Here is a 22,663-nt window from a genome sequence, read left to right as displayed (position 1 = left end):
TGTGGCAAGACGCTCCTCGGGGCGAGTCTTGCTTGGGCCTCTCTCCTGGAGGTGCTCAGTCAGACCCAGTGTTGACATGGTGCAAGACGCTCCTCGGGGCGCGTCTTGCTTGGGCTTCTCTCTTGGAGGCGCTCAGTCAGACCGAGTGCTGACATGTGGCAAGACGCTCCTCGGGGCGCGTCTTGCTTGGGCTTCTCTCATGGAGGCCCTCAGTCAGACCCATTGTTGATATGTGGCAAGAAGCTCCTCGGGGCGCGTCTTGCTGGGGCTTCTCTCCTAGAGGCGTTCAGTCAGACCGAGTGCCGACATGTGGCAAGACGCTCCTCGGGACGCGTCTTGCTTGGGCTTCTCTCCTCGAGGCCCTCAGTCAGACTCATTGTTGATATGTGGCAAGACGCTCCTCGGGGCGCGTCTTGCTTGGGCCTCTCTCCTGGAGGCGCTCAGTCAGACCGAGTGCTGACATTTGGCAAGACGCTCCTCGGGGCGCGTCTTGCTTGGGCTTCTCTCCTGGAGGCCCTCAGTCAGACCCATTGTTTACATGTGGCAAGACGCTCCTCGGGGCGCATCTTGCTTGGGCCTCTCTCCTGGAGGCCCTCTGTCAGCTCCAGTGTTGACATGTGTCAAGACGCTCCTCGGGGTGCATCTTGCTTGGGCCTCTCTCCTGGAGGCGCTCAGTCAGACCGAGTGCTGACATGTGGCAAGACGCTCCTCGGGGCGCGTCTTGCTGGGGCTTCTCTCCTGGAGGCCCTCAGTCAGACCCATTGTTGACATGTGGCAAGACGCTCCTCGGGGCGCGTCTTGCTTGGGCCTCTCTCCTGGAGGCGTTCAGTCAGACCGAGTGCTGACATGTGGCAAGACGCTCCTCGGGGCGCGTCTTGCTTGGGCTTCTCTCCTGGAGGCGTTCAGTCAGACCGAGTGCTGACATGTGGTAAGACGCTCCTCGGGGCGCGTCTTGCTGGGGCTTCTCTCCTGGAGGCGCTCAGTCAGACCCAGTGCTTACATGTGGCAAGACGCTCCTCGGGGCGCGTCTTGCTTGGGCCTCTCTGCTGGAGGCGCTCAGTCAGACCCAGTGGTGACATGTGGCAAGACGCTCCTCGGGGCGCGTCTTGCTTGGGCCTCTCTCCTGGAGGCGCTCAGTCAGACCCAGTGGTGACATGTGACAAGACGCTCCTCGGGGCGCGTCTTGCTTGGGCTTCTCTCATGGAGGCCGTCAGTCAGACCCATTGTTGATATGTGGCAAGACGCTCCTCGGGGCGCGTCTTGCTTGGGCCTCTCTCCTGGAGGCGCTCAGTCAGACCGAGTGCTGACATGTGGCAAGACGCTCCTCGGGGTGCGTCTTTCTTGGGCTTCTCTCATGGAGGCCCTCAGTCAGACCCATTGTTGATATGTGGCAAGACGCTCCTCGGGGCGAGTCTTGCTTGGGCCTCTCTCCTGGAGGTGCTCAGTCAGACCCAGTGTTGACATGGTGCAAGACGCTCCTCGGGGCGCGTCTTGCTTGGGCTTCTCTCTTGGAGGCCCTCAGTCAGACCCATTGTTGACATGTGGCAGGACGCTTCTCGGGGCGCGTCTTGCTTGGGCTTCTCTCCTGGAGGCCCTCAGTCAGACCCATTGTTGACATGTGGCAAGACGCTCCTCGGGGCGCGTCTTGCTTGGACCTCTCTCCTGGAGGCGCTCAGTCAGACCCAGTGCTTACATGTGGCAAGACGCTCCTCGGGGCGCGTCTTGCTTGGGCTTCTCTCATGGAGGCCCTCAGTCAGACCCATTGTTGATATGTGGCAAGACGCTCCTCGGGGCGCGTCTTGCTGGGGCTTCTCTCCTAGAGGCGTTCAGTCAGACCGAGTGCCGACATGTGGCAAGACGCTCCTCGGGACGCGTCTTGCTTGGGCTTCTCTCCTCGAGGCCCTCAGTCAGACTCATTGTTGACATGTGGCAAGACGCTCCTCGGCGCGCGTTTTGCTTGGGCCTCTCTCCTGGAGGCGCTCAGTCAGACCCAGTGGTGACATGTGGCAAGACGCTCCTCGGGGCGCGTCTTGCTTGGGCCTCTCTCCTGGAGGCGCTCAGTCAGACCCAGTGGTGACATGTGACAAGACGCTCCTCGGGGCGCGTCTTGCTTGGGCTTCTCTCATGGAGGCCCTCAGTCAGACCCATTGTTGATATGTGGCAAGACGCTCCTCGGGGCGCGTCTTGCTTGGGCCTCTCTCCTGGAGGCTCTCAGTCATACCGAGTGCTGACATGTGGCAAGACGCTCCTCGGGGTGCGTCTTTCTTGGGCTTCTCTCATGGAGGCCCTCAGTCAGACCCATTGTTGATATGTGGCAAGACGCTCCTCGGGGCGAGTCTTGCTTGGGCCTCTCTCCTGGAGGTGCTCAGTCAGACCCAGTGTTGACATGGTGCAAGACGCTCCTCGGGGCGCGTCTTGCTTGGGCTTCTCTCTTGGAGGCCCTCAGTCAGACCCATTGTTGACATGTGGCAGGACGCTCCTCGGGGCGCGTCTTGCTTGGGCTTCTCTCCTGGAGGCCCTCAGTCAGACCCATTGTTGACATGTGGCAAGACGCTCCTCGGGGCGCGTCTTGCTTGGGCCTCTCTCCTGGAGGCGTTCAGTCAGACCGAGTGCTGACATGTGGCAAGACACTCCTCGGGACGCGTCTTGCTTGGGCTTCTCTCCTGGAGGCCCTCAGTCAGACTCATTGTTGACATGTGGCAAGACGCTCCTCGGGGCGCGTCTTGCTTGGGCCTCTCTCCTGGAGACGCTCAGTCAGACCCAGTGTTGACACGTGACAAGACGCTCCTCGGGCGCGTCTTGCTTGGGCTTCTCTCATGGAGGCCCTCAGTCAGACCCATTGTTGATATGTGGCAAGACGCTCCTCGGGGCGAGTCTTGCTTGGGCCTCTCTCCTGGAGGTGCTCTGTCAGACCCAGTGTTGACATGGTGCAAGACGCTCCTCGGGGCGCGTCTTGCTTGGGCCTCTCTCCTGGAGACGCTCAGTCAGACCCAGTGTTGACACGTGACAAGACGCTCCTCGGGGCGCGTCTTGCTTGGGCTTCTCTCATGGAGGCCCTCAGTCAGACCCATTGTTGATATGTGGCAAGACGCTCCTCGGGGCGCGTCTTGCTTGGGCCTCTCTCCTGGAGGCGCTCAGTCAGACCGAGTGCTGACATGTGGCAAGAAGCTCCTCGGGGCGCGTCTTGCTTGGGCTTCTCTCCTGGAGGCCCTCAGTCAGACCCATTGTTTACATGTGGCAAGACGCTCCTCGGGGCACATCTTGCTTGGGCCTCTCTCCTGGAGGCCCTCTGTCAGCCCCAGTGTTGACATGTGTCAAGACGCTCCTCGGGGTGCGTCTTGCTTGGGCCTCTCTCCTGGAGGCGCTCAGTCAGACCGAGTGCTGACATGTGGCAAGACGCTCCTCGGGGCGCGTCTTGCTTGGGCTTCTCTCCTGGAGGCCCTCAGTCAGACCCATTGTTGACATGTGGCAAGACACTCCTCGGGACGCGTCTTGCTTGGGCTTCTCTCCTAGAGGCCCTCAGTCAGACTCATTGTTGACATGTGGCAAGACACTCCTCGGGACGCGTCTTGCTTGGACCTCTCTCCTGGAGGCGCTCAGTCAGACCGAGTGGTGACATAAGGCAAGACGCTCCTCGGGGCGCGTCTTGCTGGGGCCTCTCTCCTGGAGGCGCTCAGTCAGACCCAGTGCTTACATGTGGCAAGACACTCCTCGGGGCGCGTCTTGCTGGGGCTTCTCTCCTGGAGGCGTTCAGTCAGACCGAGTGCTGACATGTGGCAAGACACTCCTCGGGACGCGTCTTGCTTGGGCTTCTCTCCTGGAGACCCTCAGTCAGACTCATTGTTGACATGTGGCAAGACACTCCTCGGGGCGCGTCTTGCTGGGGCTTCTCTCCTGGAGGCGTTCAGTCAGACCGAGTGCTGACATGTGGCAAGACACTCCTCGGGACGCGTCTTGCTTGGGCTTCTCTCCTGGAGACCCTCAGTCAGACTCATTGTTGATATGTGGCAAGACGCTCCTCGGGGCGCGTCTTGCTTGGGCCTCTCTCCTGGAGGCGCTCAGTCAGACCGAGTGCTGACATTTGGCAAGACGCTCCTCGGGGCGCGTCTTGCTTGGGCTTCTCTCCTGGAGGCCCTCAGTCAGACCCATTGTTTACATGTGGCAAGACGCTCCTCGGGGCGCATCTTGCTTGGGCCTCTCTCCTGGAGGCCCTCTGTCAGCTCCAGTGTTGACATGTGTCAAGACGCTCCTCGGGGTGCATCTTGCTTGGGCCTCTCTCCTGGAGGCGCTCAGTCAGACCGAGTGCTGACATGTGGCAAGACGCTCCTCGGGGCGCGTCTTGCTGGGGCTTCTCTCCTGGAGGCCCTCAGTCAGACCCATTGTTGACATGTGGCAAGACGCTCCTCGGGGCGCGTCTTGCTTGGGCCTCTCTCCTGGAGGCGTTCAGTCAGACCGAGTGCTGACATGTGGCAAGACGCTCCTCGGGGCGCGTCTTGCTTGGGCTTCTCTCCTGGAGGCGTTCAGTCAGACCGAGTGCTGACATGTGGTAAGACGCTCCTCGGGGCGCGTCTTGCTGGGGCTTCTCTCCTGGAGGCGCTCAGTCAGACCCAGTGCTTACATGTGGCAAGACGCTCCTCGGGGCGCGTCTTGCTTGGGCCTCTCTGCTGGAGGCGCTCAGTCAGACCCAGTGGTGACATGTGGCAAGACGCTCCTCGGGGCGCGTCTTGCTTGGGCCTCTCTCCTGGAGGCGCTCAGTCAGACCCAGTGGTGACATGTGACAAGACGCTCCTCGGGGCGCGTCTTGCTTGGGCTTCTCTCATGGAGGCCGTCAGTCAGACCCATTGTTGATATGTGGCAAGACGCTCCTCGGGGCGCGTCTTGCTTGGGCCTCTCTCCTGGAGGCGCTCAGTCAGACCGAGTGCTGACATGTGGCAAGACGCTCCTCGGGGTGCGTCTTTCTTGGGCTTCTCTCATGGAGGCCCTCAGTCAGACCCATTGTTGATATGTGGCAAGACGCTCCTCGGGGCGAGTCTTGCTTGGGCCTCTCTCCTGGAGGTGCTCAGTCAGACCCAGTGTTGACATGGTGCAAGACGCTCCTCGGGGCGCGTCTTGCTTGGGCTTCTCTCTTGGAGGCCCTCAGTCAGACCCATTGTTGACATGTGGCAGGACGCTTCTCGGGGCGCGTCTTGCTTGGGCTTCTCTCCTGGAGGCCCTCAGTCAGACCCATTGTTGACATGTGGCAAGACGCTCCTCGGGGCGCGTCTTGCTTGGGCCTCTCTCCTGGAGGCGCTCAGTAAGACCGAGTGCTGACATAAGGCAAGACGCTCCTCGGGGCGCGTCTTGCTGGGACCTCTCTCCTGGAGGCGCTCAGTCAGACCCAGTGCTTACATGTGGCAAGACGCTCCTCGGGGCGCGTCTTGCTTGGGCTTCTCTCATGGAGGCCCTCAGTCAGACCCATTGTTGATATGTGGCAAGACGCTCCTCGGGGCGCGTCTTGCTGGGGCTTCTCTCCTAGAGGCGTTCAGTCAGACCGAGTGCCGACATGTGGCAAGACGCTCCTCGGGACGCGTCTTGCTTGGGCTTCTCTCCTCGAGGCCCTCAGTCAGACTCATTGTTGACATGTGGCAAGACGCTCCTCGGCGCGCGTTTTGCTTGGGCCTCTCTCCTGGAGGCGCTCAGTCAGACCCAGTGGTGACATGTGGCAAGACGCTCCTCGGGGCGCGTCTTGCTTGGGCCTCTCTCCTGGAGGCGCTCAGTCAGACCCAGTGGTGACATGTGACAAGACGCTCCTCGGGGCGCGTCTTGCTTGGGCTTCTCTCATGGAGGCCCTCAGTCAGACCCATTGTTGATATGTGGCAAGACGCTCCTCGGGGCGCGTCTTGCTTGGGCCTCTCTCCTGGAGGCTCTCAGTCATACCGAGTGCTGACATGTGGCAAGACGCTCCTCGGGGTGCGTCTTTCTTGGGCTTCTCTCATGGAGGCCCTCAGTCAGACCCATTGTTGATATGTGGCAAGACGCTCCTCGGGGCGAGTCTTGCTTGGGCCTCTCTCCTGGAGGTGCTCAGTCAGACCCAGTGTTGACATGGTGCAAGACGCTCCTCGGGGCGCGTCTTGCTTGGGCTTCTCTCTTGGAGGCCCTCAGTCAGACCCATTGTTGACATGTGGCAGGACGCTCCTCGGGGCGCGTCTTGCTTGGGCTTCTCTCCTGGAGGCCCTCAGTCAGACCCATTGTTGACATGTGGCAAGACGCTCCTCGGGGCGCGTCTTGCTTGGGCCTCTCTCCTGGAGGCGTTCAGTCAGACCGAGTGCTGACATGTGGCAAGACACTCCTCGGGACGCGTCTTGCTTGGGCTTCTCTCCTGGAGGCCCTCAGTCAGACTCATTGTTGACATGTGGCAAGACGCTCCTCGGGGCGCGTCTTGCTTGGGCCTCTCTCCTGGAGACGCTCAGTCAGACCCAGTGTTGACACGTGACAAGACGCTCCTCGGGCGCGTCTTGCTTGGGCTTCTCTCATGGAGGCCCTCAGTCAGACCCATTGTTGATATGTGGCAAGACGCTCCTCGGGGCGAGTCTTGCTTGGGCCTCTCTCCTGGAGGTGCTCTGTCAGACCCAGTGTTGACATGGTGCAAGACGCTCCTCGGGGCGCGTCTTGCTTGGGCCTCTCTCCTGGAGACGCTCAGTCAGACCCAGTGTTGACACGTGACAAGACGCTCCTCGGGGCGCGTCTTGCTTGGGCTTCTCTCATGGAGGCCCTCAGTCAGACCCATTGTTGATATGTGGCAAGACGCTCCTCGGGGCGCGTCTTGCTTGGGCCTCTCTCCTGGAGGCGCTCAGTCAGACCGAGTGCTGACATGTGGCAAGAAGCTCCTCGGGGCGCGTCTTGCTTGGGCTTCTCTCCTGGAGGCCCTCAGTCAGACCCATTGTTTACATGTGGCAAGACGCTCCTCGGGGCACATCTTGCTTGGGCCTCTCTCCTGGAGGCCCTCTGTCAGCCCCAGTGTTGACATGTGTCAAGACGCTCCTCGGGGTGCGTCTTGCTTGGGCCTCTCTCCTGGAGGCGCTCAGTCAGACCGAGTGCTGACATGTGGCAAGACGCTCCTCGGGGCGCGTCTTGCTTGGGCTTCTCTCCTGGAGGCCCTCAGTCAGACCCATTGTTGACATGTGGCAAGACACTCCTCGGGACGCGTCTTGCTTGGGCTTCTCTCCTAGAGGCCCTCAGTCAGACTCATTGTTGACATGTGGCAAGACACTCCTCGGGACGCGTCTTGCTTGGACCTCTCTCCTGGAGGCGCTCAGTCAGACCGAGTGGTGACATAAGGCAAGACGCTCCTCGGGGCGCGTCTTGCTGGGGCCTCTCTCCTGGAGGCGCTCAGTCAGACCCAGTGCTTACATGTGGCAAGACACTCCTCGGGGCGCGTCTTGCTGGGGCTTCTCTCCTGGAGGCGTTCAGTCAGACCGAGTGCTGACATGTGGCAAGACACTCCTCGGGACGCGTCTTGCTTGGGCTTCTCTCCTGGAGACCCTCAGTCAGACTCATTGTTGATATGTGGCAAGACGCTCCTCGGGGCGCGTCTTGCTTGGGCCTCTCTCCAGGAGACGCTCAGTCAGACCCAGTGTTGACACGTGACAAGACGCTCCTCGTGTCGCGTCTTGCTTGGGCTTCTCTCATGTAGGCCCTCAGTCAGACCCATTGTTGATATGTGGCAAGACGCTCCTCGGGGCGTGTCTTGCTTGGGCCTCTCTCCTGGAGGCGCTCAGTCAGACCGAGTGCTGACATGTGGCAAGACGCTCCTCGGGGCGCGTCTTGCTTGGGCTTCTCTCATGGAGGCCCTCAGTCAGACCCATTGTTGTTATGTGGCAAGACGCTCCTCGGGGCGCGTCTTGCTTGGGCCTCTCTCCTGGAGGCGCTCAGTCAGACCGAGTGCTGACATTTGGCAAGACGCTCCTCGGGGCGCGTCTTGCTTGGGCTTCTCTCCTGGAGGCCCTCAGTCAGACCCATTGTTTACATGTGGCAAGACGCTCCTCGGGGCGCATCTTGCTTGGGCCTCTCTCCTGGAGGCCCTCTGTCAGCTCCAGTGTTGACATGTGTCAAGATGCTCCTCGGGGTGCATCTTGCTTGGGCCTCTCTCCTGGAGGCGCTCAGTCAGACCGAGTGCTGACATGTGGCAAGACGCTCCTCGGGGCGCGTCTTGCTTGGGCTTCTCTCCTGGAGGCCCTCAGTCAGACCCATTGTTGACATGTGGCAAGACGCTCCTCGGGGCGCGTCTTGCTTGGGCCTCTCTCCTGGAGGCGTTCAGTCAGACCGAGTGCTGACATGTGGCAAGACGCTCCTCGGGGCGCGTCTTGCTTGGGCTTCTCTCCTGGAGGCGTTCAGTCAGACCGAGTGCTGACATGTGGTAAGACGCTCCTCGGGGCGCGTCTTGCTGGGGCTTCTCTCCTGGAGGCGCTCAGTCAGACCCAGTGCTTACATGTGGCAAGACGCTCCTCGGGGCGCGTCTTGCTTGGGCCTCTCTCCTGGAGGCGCTCAGTCAGACCCAGTGGTGACATGTGGCAAGACGCTCCTCGGGGCGCGTCTTGCTTGGGCCTCTCTCCTGGAGACGCTCAGTCAGACCCAGTGTTGACTCGTGGCAAGACGCTCCTCGGGGCGCGTCTTGCTTGGGCCTCTCTCCTGGAGGCACTCAGTCAGACCCAGTGGTGACATGTGGCAAGACGCTCCTCGGGGCGCGTCTTGCTTGGGCTTCTCTCATGGAGGCCCTCAGTCAGACCCATTGTTGAGATGTGGCAAGACGCTCCTCGGGGCGCGTCTAGCTTGGGCCTCTCTCCTGGAGGCGCTCAGTCAGACCGAGCGCTGACATGTGGCAAGAAGCTCCTCGGGGCGCGTCTTGCTGGGGCTTCTCTCCTGGAGGCGTTCAGTCAGACCGAGTGCTGACATGTGGCAAGACGCTCCTCGGGGCGCGTCTTGCTTGGGCTTCTCTCCTGGAGGCCCTCAGTCAGACTCATTGTTGACATGTGGCAAGATGCTCCTCAGGGCGCGTCTTGCTTGGGGCCTCTCTCCTGGAGGCGCACAGTCAGACAGAGTCCTGACATGTGGCAAGATGCTCCTCAGGGCGCGTCTTGCTTGGGCTTCTCTCCTGGAGGCCCTCAGTCAGACCCATTGTTGACATGTGGCAAGACGCTCCTCGGGGCGCGTCTTGCTTGGGCCTCTCTCCTGGAGGCGCTCAGTCAGACCGAGTGCTGACATAAGGCAAGACGCTCCTCGGGGCGCGTCTTGCTGGGGCCTCTCTCCTGGAGGCGCTCAGTCAGACCCAGTGCTTACATGTGGCAAGACGCTCCTCGGGGCGCGTCTTGCTGGGGCTTCTCTCCTGGAGACGCTCAGTCAGACCCAGTGGTGACATGTGGCAAGACGCTCCTCGGGGCGCGTCTTGCTTGGGCCTCTCTCCTGGAGACGCTCAGTCAGACCCAGTGTTGACACGTGACAAGACGCTCCTCGGGGCGCGTCTTGCTTGGGCTTCTCTCATGGAGGCCCTCAGTCAGACCCATTGTTGATATGTGGCAAGACGCTCCTCGGGGCGCGTCTTGCTTGGGCCTCTCTCCTGGAGGCCCTCAGTCAGACTCATTGTTGACATGTGGCAAGACGCTCCCCGGGGCGCGTCTTGCTTGGGCCTCTCTCCTGGAGGCGCTCAGTCAGACCCAGTGGTGACATGTGGCAAGACGCTCCTCGGGGCGCGTCTTGCTTGGGCCTCTCTCCTGGAGGCGCTCAGACAGACCCAGTGGTGACATGTGACAAGACGCTCCTCGGGGCGCGTCTTGCTTGGGCCTCTCTCCTGGAGGCCCTCAATCAGACCCAGTGTTGACACGTGGCAAGACGCTCCTCGGGGCGCGTCTTGCTTGGGCCTCTCTCCTTGAGGCCCTCAGTCAGACCCATTGTTGATATGTGGCAAGACGCTCCTCGGGGCGCGTCTTGCTTGGGCCTCTCTCCTGGAGGCGCTCAGTCAGACCCAGTGTTGACATGGTGCAAGACGCTCCTCGGGGCGCATCTTGCTTGGGCCTCTCTCCTGGAGGCGCTCAGTCAGACCCAGTGGTGACATGTGGCAAGACGCTCCTCGGGGCGCGTCTTGCTTGGGCTTCTCTCCTGGAGGCCCTCAGTCAGACCCATTGTTTACATGTGGCAAGACGCTCCTCGGGGCCCATCTTGTTTGGGCCTCTCTCCTGGAGGCCCTCTGTCAGCCCCAGTGTTGACATGTGTCAAGACGCTCCTCGGGGTGCGTCTTGCTTGGGCCTCTCTCCTGGAGGCGCTCAGTCAGACCGAGTGCTGACATGTGGCAAGACGCTCCTCGGGGCACGTCTTGCTTGGGCTTCTCTCCTGGAGGCCCTCAGTCAGACCCATTGTTGACATGTGGCAAGACGCTCCTCGGGGCGCGTCTTGCTTGGGCCTCTCTCCTGGAGGCGCTCAGTCAGACCGAGTGCTGACATAAGGCAAGACGCTCCTCGGGGCGCGTCTTGCTGGGGCCTCTCTCCTGGAGGCGCTCAGTCAGACCCAGTGCTTACATGTGGCAGGACGCTCCTCGGGGCGCGTCTTGCTTGGGCCTCTCTCCTGGAGGAGCTCAGTCAGACCGAGTAGTGACATGTGGCATGACGCTCCTCGGGGCGCGTCATGCTTGGGCCTCTCTCCTGGAGGCGCTCAGTCAGACCCAGTGGTGACATGTGGCAAGACACTCCTCGGGGAGCGTCTTGCTTGGGCCTCTCTCCTGGAGGCCCTCTGTCAATCCCAGTGTTGACATGTGTCAATACGCTCCTCGGGGTGTGTCTTGCTTGGGCCTCTCTCCTGGAGGCGCTCAGTCAGACCGAGTGCTGACATTTGGCAAGACGCTCCTCGGGGCGCGTCTTGCTTGGGCCTCTCTCCTGGAGGTGCTCAGTCAGACCCAGTGTTGACATGGTGCAAGACGCTCTTCGGGGCGCATCTTGCTTGGGCCTCTCTCCTGGAGACGCTCAGTCAGACCCAGTGTTGACACGTGACAAGACGCTCCTCAGGGCGCGTCTTGCTTGGGCCTCTCTCCTGGAGGCGCTCATTCAGACCGAGTGCTGACATGTGGCAAGACGCTCCTCGGGGTGCGTCTTGCTTGGGCTTCTCTCCTGGAGGCCCTCAGTCAGACCCATTGTTTACATGTGGCAAGACGCTCCTCGGGGCGCATCTTGCTTGGGCCTCTCTCCTGGAGGCCCTCTGTCAGCCCCAGTGTTGACATGTGTCAAGACGCTCCTCGGGGTGCGTCTTGCTTGTGCCTCTCTCCTGGAGGCGCTCAGTCAGACCGAGTAGTGACATGTGGCATGACGCTCCTCGGGGCGCGTCTTGCTTGGGCCTCTCTCCTGGAGGCGCTCAGTCAGACCCAGTGGTGACATGTGGCAAGACGCTCCTCGGGGCGCGTCTTGCTTGGGCCTCTCTCCTGGAGGCCCTCTGTCAGCCCCAGTGTTGACATGTGTCAAGACGCTCCTCGGGGTGCGTCTTGCTTGGGCCTCTCTCGTGGAGGCGCTCAGTCAGACCGAGTGCTGACATGTGGCAAGACGCTCCTCGGGGCGCGTCTTGCTTGGGCTACTCTCCTGGAGGCCCTCAGTCAGACCCATTGTTGACATGTGGCAATAGGCTCCTCGTGGCGCGTCTTTCTTGGGCCTCTCTCTTGGAGGCGCTCAGTCAGACCGAGTGCTGACATAAGGCAAGATATTCCTCGGGGCGCGTCTTGCTGGGGCCTCTCTCCTGGAGGCGCTCAATCAGACCCAGTGCTTACATGTGGCAAGACTAGGGATGGGTACCTTTGACATTTGAATCGATCCGGTACTAATTCCCGGTACCTACGAGTCGATACCGGTACTTAACGGTACCAATTTTCGATACTTTTGAGTGTTTATTATTTTAATTCTCTTTTATAATTAAATATATATTTTTCTCAATATATAACCATATTTGATAAATATCACGATAAATAACATACAAGTTTGTATTTTAACATCGTCCTTGTAGTTTTATAAGCTGATAGTTAAACTGAAGCAAACATCTTTACTGTGAACTAAATTTACTGTGTATCTTCATTCCTTTTGCCGTCCTTTTTCATTTGATTTTTCCTACTGGGAAGTTAGAATTTCCGAGGAGAAAGCGATCGCACCATTAGCTGATAACAATGGTGGCAATGGAAGCTAACATATCAAGCTAACGTTATCTTTAACAGTTTATTTAGCTGCTGGAGCAGATTAAAACGATGATGCCTCAAACTTAGATCGTTGTCACTGGTTTTACCTTCACCCAATCACCCGTCGCATTTAGTAAAGTAAAGCCAAACTTTAGAGCGCGTTCATGTTCTTCTAGTCGGAAATTCGGAGTTCCGAGGAGAAAGCGAACGCACCATTAGCGAAACGGAAGCTAACAAATCAAGGTAACGTTATCTTAAACATTTTATTTACCTACTGGAGCAGATTAAGATGAGGATGTCTCACTTAGATCGTTGTCTGTCGCTAGTTTCATCACCCAGTTACCCATCACATTTAGTGAAGTGGACCCAAGCTTTAGCGTGCGTTCTTTCTACCATGCTTGCTCTGTTTACAACGGGCTCGCAGGGACCGGCGACATAACGCTCTTGCGCATGCGCAACTGTCTTGGCAGTACCGAAACGAGGCACCGTTTGAAATGACGTGAATCGGTGTTCGGTCGGTTCTATGGAATTCGGTCGGTACCTTAAAAAGTACCGAATTCGGTACTCATCCCTAGGCAAGACGCTCCTCGGGGCACGTCTTGCTTGGGCCTCTCTCCTGGAGGCGCTCAGTCAGACCCAGTGGTGACATGTGACAAGACGCTACTCGGGGCACGTCTTGCTTGGGCTTCTCTCATGGAGGCCCTCAGTCAGACCCATTGTTGATATGTGGCAAGACGCTCCTCGGGGCGCGTCTTGCTGGGGCTTCTCTCCTAGAGGCGTTCAGTCAGACCCAGTGCCGACATGTGGCAAGACGCTCCTCGGGACGCGTCTTGCTTGGGCTTCTCTCCTCGAGGCCCTCAGTCAGACTCATTGTTGACATGTGGCAAGACGCTCCTCGGCGCGCGTTTTGCTTGGGCCTCTCTCCTGGAGGCGCTCAGTCAGACCCAGTGGTGACATGTGGCAAGACGCTCCTCGGGGCGCGTCTTGCTTGGGCCTCTCTCCTGGAGGCGCTCAGTCAGACCCAGTGGTGACATGTGACAAGACGCTCCTCGGGGCGCGTCTTGCTTGGGCTTCTCTCATGGAGGCCCTCAGTCAGACCCATTGTTGATATGTGGCAAGACGCTCCTCGGGGCGCGTCTTGCTTGGGCCTCTCTCCTGGAGGCTCTCAGTCAGACCGAGTGCTGACATGTGGCAAGACGCTCCTCGGGGCGAATCTTGCTTGGGCCTCTCTCTTGGAGGCCCTCAGTCAGACCCATTGTTGACATGTGGCAAGACGCTCCTCGGGGCGCGTCTTGATTGGGCTTCTCTCCTGGAGGCCCTCAGTCAGACCCATTGTTGACATGTGGCAAGACGCTCCTCGGGGCGCGTCATGCTTGGGCCTCTCTCCTGGAGGCGTTCAGTCAGACCGAGTGCTGACATAAGGCAAGACGCTCCTCGGGGCGCGTCTTGCTTGGGCTTCTCTCATGGAGGCCCTCAGTCAGACCCATTGTTGATATGTGGCAAGACGCTCCTCGGGGCGCGTCTTGCTGGGGCTTCTCTCCTAGAGGCGTTCAGTCAGACCGAGTGCCGACATGTGGCAAGACGCTCCTCGGGACGCGTCTTGCTTGGGCTTCTCTCCTCGAGGCCCTCAGTCAGACTCATTGTTGACATGTGGCAAGACGCCCCTCGGCGCGCGTTTTGCTTGGGCCTCTCTGCTGGAGGCGCTCAGTCAGACCCAGTGGTGACATGTGGCAAGACGCTCCTCGGGGCGCGTCTTGCTTGGGCCTCTCTCCTGGAGGCGCTCAGTCAGACCCAGTGGTGACATGTGACAAGACGCTCCTCGGGGCGCGTCTTGCTTGGGCTTCTCTCATGCAGGCCCTCAGTCAGACCCATTGTTGATATGTGGCAAGACGCTCCTCGGGGCGCGTCTTGCTTGGGCCTCTCTCCTGGAGGCGCTCAGTCAGAGCGAGTGCTGACATGTGGCAAGACGCTCCTCGGGGTGAGTCTTTCTTGGGCTTCTCTCATGGAGGCCCTCAGTCAGACCCATTGTTGATATGTGGCAAGACGCTCCTCGGGGCGAGTCTTGCTTGGGCCTCTCTCCTGGAGGTGCTCAGTCAGACCCAGTGTTGACATGGTGCAAGACGCTCCTCGGGGCGCGTCTTGCTTAGGCTTCTCTCTTGGAGGCCCTCAGTCAGACCCATTGTTGACATGTGGCAGGACGCTCCTCGGGGCGCGTCTTGCTTGGGCTTCTCTCCTGGAGGCCCTCAGTCAGACCCATTGTTGACATGTGGCAAGACGCTCCTCGGGGCGCGTCTTGCTTGGGCCTCTCTCCTGGAGGCTCTCAGTCAGACCGAGTGCTGACATGTGGCAAGACGCTCCTCGGGGTGCGTCTTTCTTGGGCTTCTCTCATGGAGGCCCTCAGTCAGACCCATTGTTGATATGTGGCAAGACGCTCCTCGGGGCGAGTCTTGCTTGGGCCTCTCTCCTGGAGGTGCTCAGTCAGACCCAGTGTTGACATGGTGCAAGACGCTCCTCGGGGCGCGTCTTGCTTGGGCTTCTCTCTTGGAGGCCCTCAGTCAGACCCATTGTTGACATGTGGCAGGACGCTCCTCGGGGCGCGTCTTGCTTGGGCTTCTCTCCTGGAGGCCCTCAGTCAGACCCATTGTTGACATGTGGCAAGACACTCCTCGGGACGCGTCTTGCTTGGACCTCTCTCCTGGAGGCGCTCAGTCAGACCGAGTGGTGACATAAGGCAAGACGCTCCTCGGGGCGCGTCTTGCTGGGGCCTCTCTCCTGGAGGCGCTCAGTCAGACCCAGTGCTTACATGTGGCAAGACGCTCCTCGGGGCGCGTCTTGCTGGGGCTTCTCTCCTGGAGGCGTTCAGTCAGACCGAGTGCTGACATGTGGCAAGACACTCCTCGGGACGCGTCTTGCTTGGGCTTCTCTCCTGGAGGCCCTCAGTCAGACTCATTGTTGACATGTGGCAAGACGCTCCTCGGGGCGCGTCTTGCTTGGGCCTCTCTCCTGGAGACGCTCAGTCAGACCCAGTGTTGACACGTGACAAGACGCTCCTCGTGTCGCGTCTTGCTTGGGCTTCTCTCATGGAGGCCCTCAGTCAGACCCATTGTTGATATGTGGCAAGACGCTCCTCGGGGCGCGTCTTGCTTGGGCCTCTCTCCTGGAGGCGCTCAGTCAGACCGAGTGCTGACATAAGGCAAGACGCTCCTCGGGACGCGTCTTGCTTGGGCTTCTCTCCTCGAGGCCCTCAGTCAGACTCATTGTTGACATGTGGCAAGACGCTCCTCGGCGCGCGTTTTGCTTGGGCCTCTCTGCTGGAGGCGCTCAGTCAGACCCAGTGGTGACATGTGGCAAGACGCTCCTCGGGGCGCGTCTTGCTTGGGCCTCTCTCCTGGAGGCGCTCAGTCAGACCCAGTGGTGACATGTGACAAGACGCTCCTCGGGGCGCGTCTTGCTTGGGCTTCTCTCATGGAGGCCCTCAGTCAGACCCATTGTTGATATGTGGCAAGACGCTCCTCGGGGCGCGTCTTGCTTGGGCCTCTCTCCTGGAGGCGCTCAGTCAGAGCGAGTGCTGACATGTGGCAAGACGCTCCTCGGGGTGCGTCTTTCTTGGGCTTCTCTCATGGAGGCCCTCAGTCAGACCCATTGTTGATATGTGGCAAGACGCTCCTCGGGGCGAGTCTTGCTTGGGCCTCTCTCCTGGAGGTGCTCAGTCATACCCAGTGTTGACATGGTGCAAGACGCTCCTCGGGGCGCGTCTTGCTTGGGCTTCTCTCTTGGAGGCCCACAGTCAGACCCATTGTTGACATGTGGCAGGACGCTCCTCGGGGCGCGTCTTGCTTGGGCTTCTCTCCTGGAGGCCCTCAGTCAGACCCATTGTTGACATGTGGCAAGACGCTCCTCGGGGCGCGTCTTGCTTGGGCCTCTCTCCTGGAGGCGCTCAGTCAGACAGAGTGCTGACATAAGTCAAGACGCTCCTCGGGGCGCGTCTTGCTGGGGCCTCTCTCCTGGAGGCGCTCAGTCAGACCCAGTGCTTACATGTGGCAAGACGCTCCCCGGGGCGCGTCTTGCTTGGGCCTCTCTCCTGGAGGCGCTCAGTCAGACCGAGTGCTGACATGTGGCAAGACACTCCTCGGGACGCGTCTTGCTTGCGCTTCTCTCCTGGATGCCCTCAGTCAGACTCATTGTTGACATGTGGCAAGACGCTCCTCGGGGCGCGTCTTGCTTGGGCCTCTCTCCTGGAGGCGCTCAGTGAGACCCAGTGGTGACATGTGGCAAGACGCTCCTCGGGGCGCGTCTTGCTTGGGCCTCTCTCCTGGAGACGCTCAGTCAGACCCAGTGTTGACACGTGACAAGACGCTCCTCGGGCGCGTCTTGCTTGGGCTTCTCTCATGGAGGCCCTCAGTCAGACCCATTGTTGATATTTGGCAAGACGCTCCTCGGGGCGCGTCTTGCTTGGGCCTCTCTCCTGGAGGCGCTCAGTCAGACCCATTGTTGATATGTGGCAAGACGCTCCTCGGGGCGAGTCTTGCTTGGGCCTCTCTCCTGGAGGTGCTCAGTCAGACCCAGTGTTGACATGGTGCAAGACGCTCCTCGGGGCGCGTCTTGCTTGGGCCTCTCTCCTGGAGACGCTCAGTCAGACCCAGTGTTGACACGTGACAAGACGCTCCTCGGGGCGCGTCTTGCTTGGGCTTCTCTCATGGAGGCCCTCAGTCAGACCCATTGTTGATATGTGGCAAGACGCTCCTCGGGGCGCGTCTTGCTTGGGCCTCTCTCCTGGAGGCGCTCAGTCAGACCGAGTGCTGACATGTGGCAAGACGCTCCTCGGGGCGCGTCTTGCTTGGGCTTCTCTCCTGGAGGCCCTCAGTCAGACCCATTGTTTACATGTGGCAAGACGCTCCTCGGGGCGCATCTTGCTTGGGCCTCTCTCCTGGAGGCCCTCTGTCAGCCCCAGTGTTGACATGTGTCAAGACGCTCCTCGGGGTGCGTCTTGCTTGGGCCTCTCTCCTGGAGGCGCTCAGTCAGACCGAGTGCTGACATGTGGCAAGACGCTCCTCGGGGCGCGTCTTGCTTGGGCTTCTCTCCTGGAGGCCCTCAGTCAGACCCATTGTTGACATGTGGCAAGACACTCCTCGGGACGCGTCTTGCTTGGGCTTCTCTCCTAGAGGCCCTCAGTCAGACTCATTGTTGACATGTGGCAAGACACTCCTCGGGACGCGTCTTGCTTGGACCTCTCTCCTGGAGGCGCTCAGTCAGACCGAGTGGTGACATAAGGCAAGACGCTCCTCGGGGCGCGTCTTGCTGGGGCCTCTCTCCTGGAGGCGCTCAGTCAGACCCAGTGCTTACATGTGGCAAGACGCTCCTCGGGGCGCGTCTTGCTGGGGCTTCTCTCCTGGAGGCGTTCAGTCAGACCGAGTGCTGACATGTGGCAAGACACTCCTCGGGACGCGTCTTGCTTGGGCTTCTCTCCTGGAGGCCCTCAGTCAGACTCATTGTTGACATGTGGCAAGACGCTCCTCGGGGCGCGTCTTGCTTGGGCCTCTCTCCTGGAGACGCTCAGTCAGACCCAGTGTTGACACGTGACAAGACGCTCCTCGTGTCGCGTCTTGCTTGGGCTTCTCTCATGTAGGCCCTCAATCAGACCCATTGTTGATATGTGGCAAGACGCTCCTCGGGGCGCGTCTTGCTGGGGCTTCTCTCCTAGAGGCGTTCAGTCAGACCCAGTGCCGACATGTGGCAAGACGCTCCTCGGGGCGCGTCTTGCTTGGGCTTCTCTCATGGAGGCCCTCAGTCAGACCCATTGTTGATACGTGGCAAGACGCTCCTCGGGGCGCGTCTTGCTTGGGCCTCTCTCCTGGAGGCGCTCAGTCAGACCGAGTGCTGACATGTGGCAAGACGCTCCTCGGGGCGCGTCTTGCTTGGGCTTCTCTCCTGGAGGCCCTCAGTCAGACCCATTGTTTACATGTGGAAAGACGCTCCTCGGGGCGCATCTTGCTTGGGCCTCTCTCCTGGAGGCCCTCTGTCAGCCCCAGTGTTGACATGTGTCAAGACGCTCCTCGGGGTGCGTCTTGCTTGGGCCTCTCTCCTGGAGGCGCTCAGTCAGACCGAGTGCTGACATAAGGCAAGACGCTCCTCGGGGCGCGTCTTGCTGGGGCCTCTCTCCTGGAGGCGCTCAGTCAGACCCAGTGCTTACATGTGGCAAGACGCTCCTCGGGGCGCGTCTTGCTGGGGCTTCTCTCCTGGAGGCGTTCAGTCAGACCGAGTGCTGACATAAGGCAAGACGCTCCTCGGGGCGCGTCTTGCTTGGGCTTCTCTCATGGAGGCCCTCAGTCAGACCCATTGTTGATATGTGGCAAGAAGCTCCTCGGGGCGCGTCTTGCTGGGGCTTCTCTCCTAGAGGCGTTCAGTCAGACCGAGTGCCGACATGTGGCAAGACGCTCCTCGGGACGCGTCTTGCTTGGGCTTCTCTCCTCGAGGCCCTCAATCAGACTCATTGTTGACATGTGGCAAGACGCTCCTCGGCGCGCGTTTTGCTTGGGCCTCTCTGCTGGAGGCACTCAGTCAGACCCAGTGGTGACATGTGGCAAGACGCTCCTCGGGGCGCGTCTTGCTTGGGCCTCTCTCCTGGAGGCGCTCAGTCAGACCCAGTGGTGACATGTGACAAGACGCTCCTCGGGGCGCGTCTTGCTTGGGCTTCTCTCATGGAGGCCCTCAGTCAGACCCATTGTTAATATGTGGCAAGACGCTCCTCGGGGCGCGTCTTGCTTGGGCCTCTCTCCTGGAGGCGCTCAGTCAGACCGAGTGCTGACATGTGGCAAGACGCTCCTCGGGGTGCGTCTTTCTTGGGCTTCTCTCATGGAGGCCCTCAGTCAGACCCATTGTTGATATGTGGCAAGACGCTCCTCGGGGCGAGTCTTGCTTGGGCCTCTCTCCTGGAGGTGCTCAGTCTGACCCAGTGTTGACATGGTGCAAGACGCTCCTCGGGGCGCGTCTTGCTTGGGCTTCTCTCTTGGAGGCCCTCAGTCAGACCCATTGTTGACATGTGGCAGGACGCTCCTCGGGGCGCGTCTTGCTTGGGCTTCTCTCCTGGAGGCCCTCAGTCAGACCCATTGTTGACATGTGGCAAGACGCTCCTCGGGGCGCGTCTTGCTTGGGCCTCTCTCCTGGAGGCGCTCAGTCAGACCGAGTGCTGACATAAGGCAAGACGCTCCTCGGGGCGCGTCTTGCTGGGGCCTCTCTCCTGGAGGCGCTCAGTCAGACCCAGTGCTTACATGTGGCAAGACGCTCCTCGGGGCGCGTCTTGCTTGGGCTTCTCTCATGGAGGCCCTCAGTCAGACCCATTGTTGATATGTGGCAAGACGCTCCTTGGGGCGCGTCTTGCTGGGGCTTCTCTCCTAGAGGCGTTCAGTCAGACCGAGTGCCGACATGTGGCAAGACGCTCCTCGGGACGCGTCTTGCTTGGGCTTCTCTCCTCGAGGCCCTCAGTCAGACTCATTGTTGACATGTGGCAAGACGCTCCTCGGCGCGCGTTTTGCTTGGGCCTCTCTCCTGGAGGCGCTCAGTCAGACCCAGTGGTGACATGTGGCAAGACGCTCCTCGGGGCGCGTCTTGCTTGGGCCTCTCTCCTGGAGGCGCTCAGTCAGACCCAGTGGTGACATGTGACAAGACGCTCCTCGGGGCGCGTCTTGCTTGGGTTTCTCTCATGGAGGCCCTCAGTCAGACCCATTGTTGATATGTGGCAAGACGCTCCTCGGGGCGCGTCTTGCTTGGGCCTCTCTCCTGGAGGCTCTCAGTCATACCGAGTGCTGACATGTGGCAAGACGCTCCTCGGGGTGCGTCTTTCTTGGGCTTCTCTCATGGAGGCCCTCAGTCAGACCCATTGTTGATATGTGGCAAGACGCTCCTCGGGGCGAGTCTTGCTTGGGCCTCTCTCCTGGAGGTGCTCAGTCAGACCCAGTGTTGACATGGTGCAAGACGCTCCTCGGGGCGCGTCTTGCTTGGGCTTCTCTCTTGGAGGCCCTCAGTCAGACCCATTGTTGACATGTGGCAGGACGCTCCTCGGGGCGCGTCTTGCTTGGGCTTCTCTCCTGGAGGCCCTCAGTCAGACCCATTGTTGACATGTGGCAAGACGCTCCTCGGGGCGCGTCTTGCTTGGGCCTCTCTCCTGGAGGCGCTCAGTCAGACCGAGTGCTGACATAAGGCAAGACGCTCCTCGGGGCGCGTCTTGCTGGGGCCTCTCTCCAGGAGGCGTTCAGTCAGACCGAGTGCTGACATGTGGCAAGACACTCCTCGGGACGCGTCTTGCTTGGGCTTCTCTCCTGGAGGCCCTCAGTCAGACTCATTGTTGACATGTGGCAAGACGCTCCTCGGGGCGCGTCTTGCTTGGGCCTCTCTCCTGGAGGCGCTCAGTCAGACCCAGTGGTGACATGTGGCAAGACGCTCCTCGGGGCGCGTCTTGCTTGGGCCTCTCTCCTGGAGACGCTCAGTCAGACCCAGTGTTGACACGTGACAAGACGCTCCTCGGGCGCGTCTTGCTTGGGCTTCTCTCATGGAGGCCCTCAGTCAGACCCATTGTTGATATGTGGCAAGACGCTCCTCGGGGCGCGTCTTGCTTGGGCCTCTCTTCTGGAGGCGCTCAGTCAGACCGAGTGCTAACATGTGGCAAGACGCTCCTCGGGGCACGTCTTGCTTGGGCTTCTCTCATGGAGGCCCTCAGTCAGACCCATTGTTGATATGTGGCAAGACGCTCCTCGGGGCGAGTCTTGCTTGGGCCTCTCTCCTGGAGGTGCTCAGTCAGACCCAGTGTTGACATGGTGCAAGACGCTCCTCGGGGCGCGTCTTGCTTGGGCCTCTCTCCTGGAGACGCTCAGTCAGACCCAGTGTTGACACGTGACAAGACGCTCCTCGGGGCGCGTCTTGCTTGGGCTTCTCTCATGGAGGCCCTCAGTCAGACCCATTGTTGATATGTGGCAAGACGCTCCTCGGGGCGCGTCTTGCTTGGGCCTCTCTCCTGGAGGCGCTCAGTCAGACCGAGTGCTGACATGTGGCAAGAAGCTCCTCGGGGCGCGTCTTGCTTGGGCTTCTCTCCTGGAGGCCCTCAGTCAGACCCATTGTTTACATGTGGCAAGACGCTCCTCGGGGCACATCTTGCTTGGGCCTCTCTCCTGGAGGCCCTCTGTCAGCCCCAGTGTTGACATGTGTCAAGACGCTCCTCGGGGTGCGTCTTGCTTGGGCCTCTCTCCTGGAGGCGCTCAGTCAGACCGAGTGCTGACATGTGGCAAGACGCTCCTCGGGGCGCGTCTTGCTTGGGCTTCTCTCCTGGAGGCCCTCAGTCAGACCCATTGTTGACATGTGGCAAGACACTCCTCGGGACGCGTCTTGCTTGGGCTTCTCTCCTAGAGGCCCTCAGTCAGACTCATTGTTGACATGTGGCAAGACACTCCTCGGGACGCGTCTTGCTTGGACCTCTCTCCTGGAGGCGCTCAGTCAGACCGAGTGGTGACATAAGGCAAGACGCTCCTCGGGGCGCGTCTTGCTGGGGCCTCTCTCCTGGAGGCGCTCAGTCAGACCCAGTGCTTACATGTGGCAAGACACTCCTCGGGGCGCGTCTTGCTGGGGCTTCTCTCCTGGAGGCGTTCAGTCAGACCGAGTGCTGACATGTGGCAAGACACTCCTCGGGACGCGTCTTGCTTGGGCTTCTCTCCTGGAGGCCCTCAGTCAGACTCATTGTTGACATGTGGCAAGACGCTCCTCGGGGCGCGTCTTGCTTGGGCCTCTCTCCTGGAGACGCTCAGTCAGACCCAGTGTTGACACGTGACAAGACGCTCCTCGTTTCGCGTCTTGCTTGGGCTTCTCTCATGTAGGCCCTCAGTCAGACCCATTGTTGATATGTGGCAAGACGCTCCTCGGGCCGCGTCTTGCTTGGGCCTCTCTCCTGGAGGCGCTCAGTCAGACCGAGTGCTGACATGTGGCAAGACGCTCCTCGGGGCGCGTCTTGCTTGGGCTTCTCTCATGGAGGCCCTCAGTCAGACCCATTGTTGATATGTGGCAAGACGCTCCTCGGGGCGCGTCTTGCTTGGGCCTCTCTCCTGGAGGCGCTCAGTCAGACCGAGTGCTGACATTTGGCAAGACGCTCCTCGGGGCGCGTCTTGCTTGGGCTTCTCTCCTGGAGGCCCTCAGTCAGACCCATTGTTTACATGTGGCAAGATGCTCCTCGGGGCGCATCTTGCTTGGGCCTCTCTCCTGGAGGCCCTCTGTCAGCTCCAGTGTTGACATGTGTCAAGACGCTCCTCGGGGTGCATCTTGCTTGGGCCTCTCTCCTGGAGGCGCTCAGTCAGACCGAGTGCTGACATGTGGCAAGACGCTCCTCGGGGCGCGTCTTGCTTGGGCTTCTCTCCTGGAGGCCCTCAGTCAGACCCATTGTTGACATGTGGCAAGACGCTCCTCGGGGCGCGTCTTGCTTGTGCTTCTCTCCTGGAGGCGTTCAGT

This window comes from Nothobranchius furzeri, chromosome 6 (assembly GCF_043380555.1).
Source record: "Nothobranchius furzeri strain GRZ-AD chromosome 6, NfurGRZ-RIMD1, whole genome shotgun sequence".
Lineage (NCBI taxonomy): Eukaryota > Metazoa > Chordata > Actinopteri > Cyprinodontiformes > Nothobranchiidae > Nothobranchius > Nothobranchius furzeri.
The sequence above is the reverse complement of the archived record's forward strand: the minus strand, read 5'-3'. Positions refer to the sequence as shown.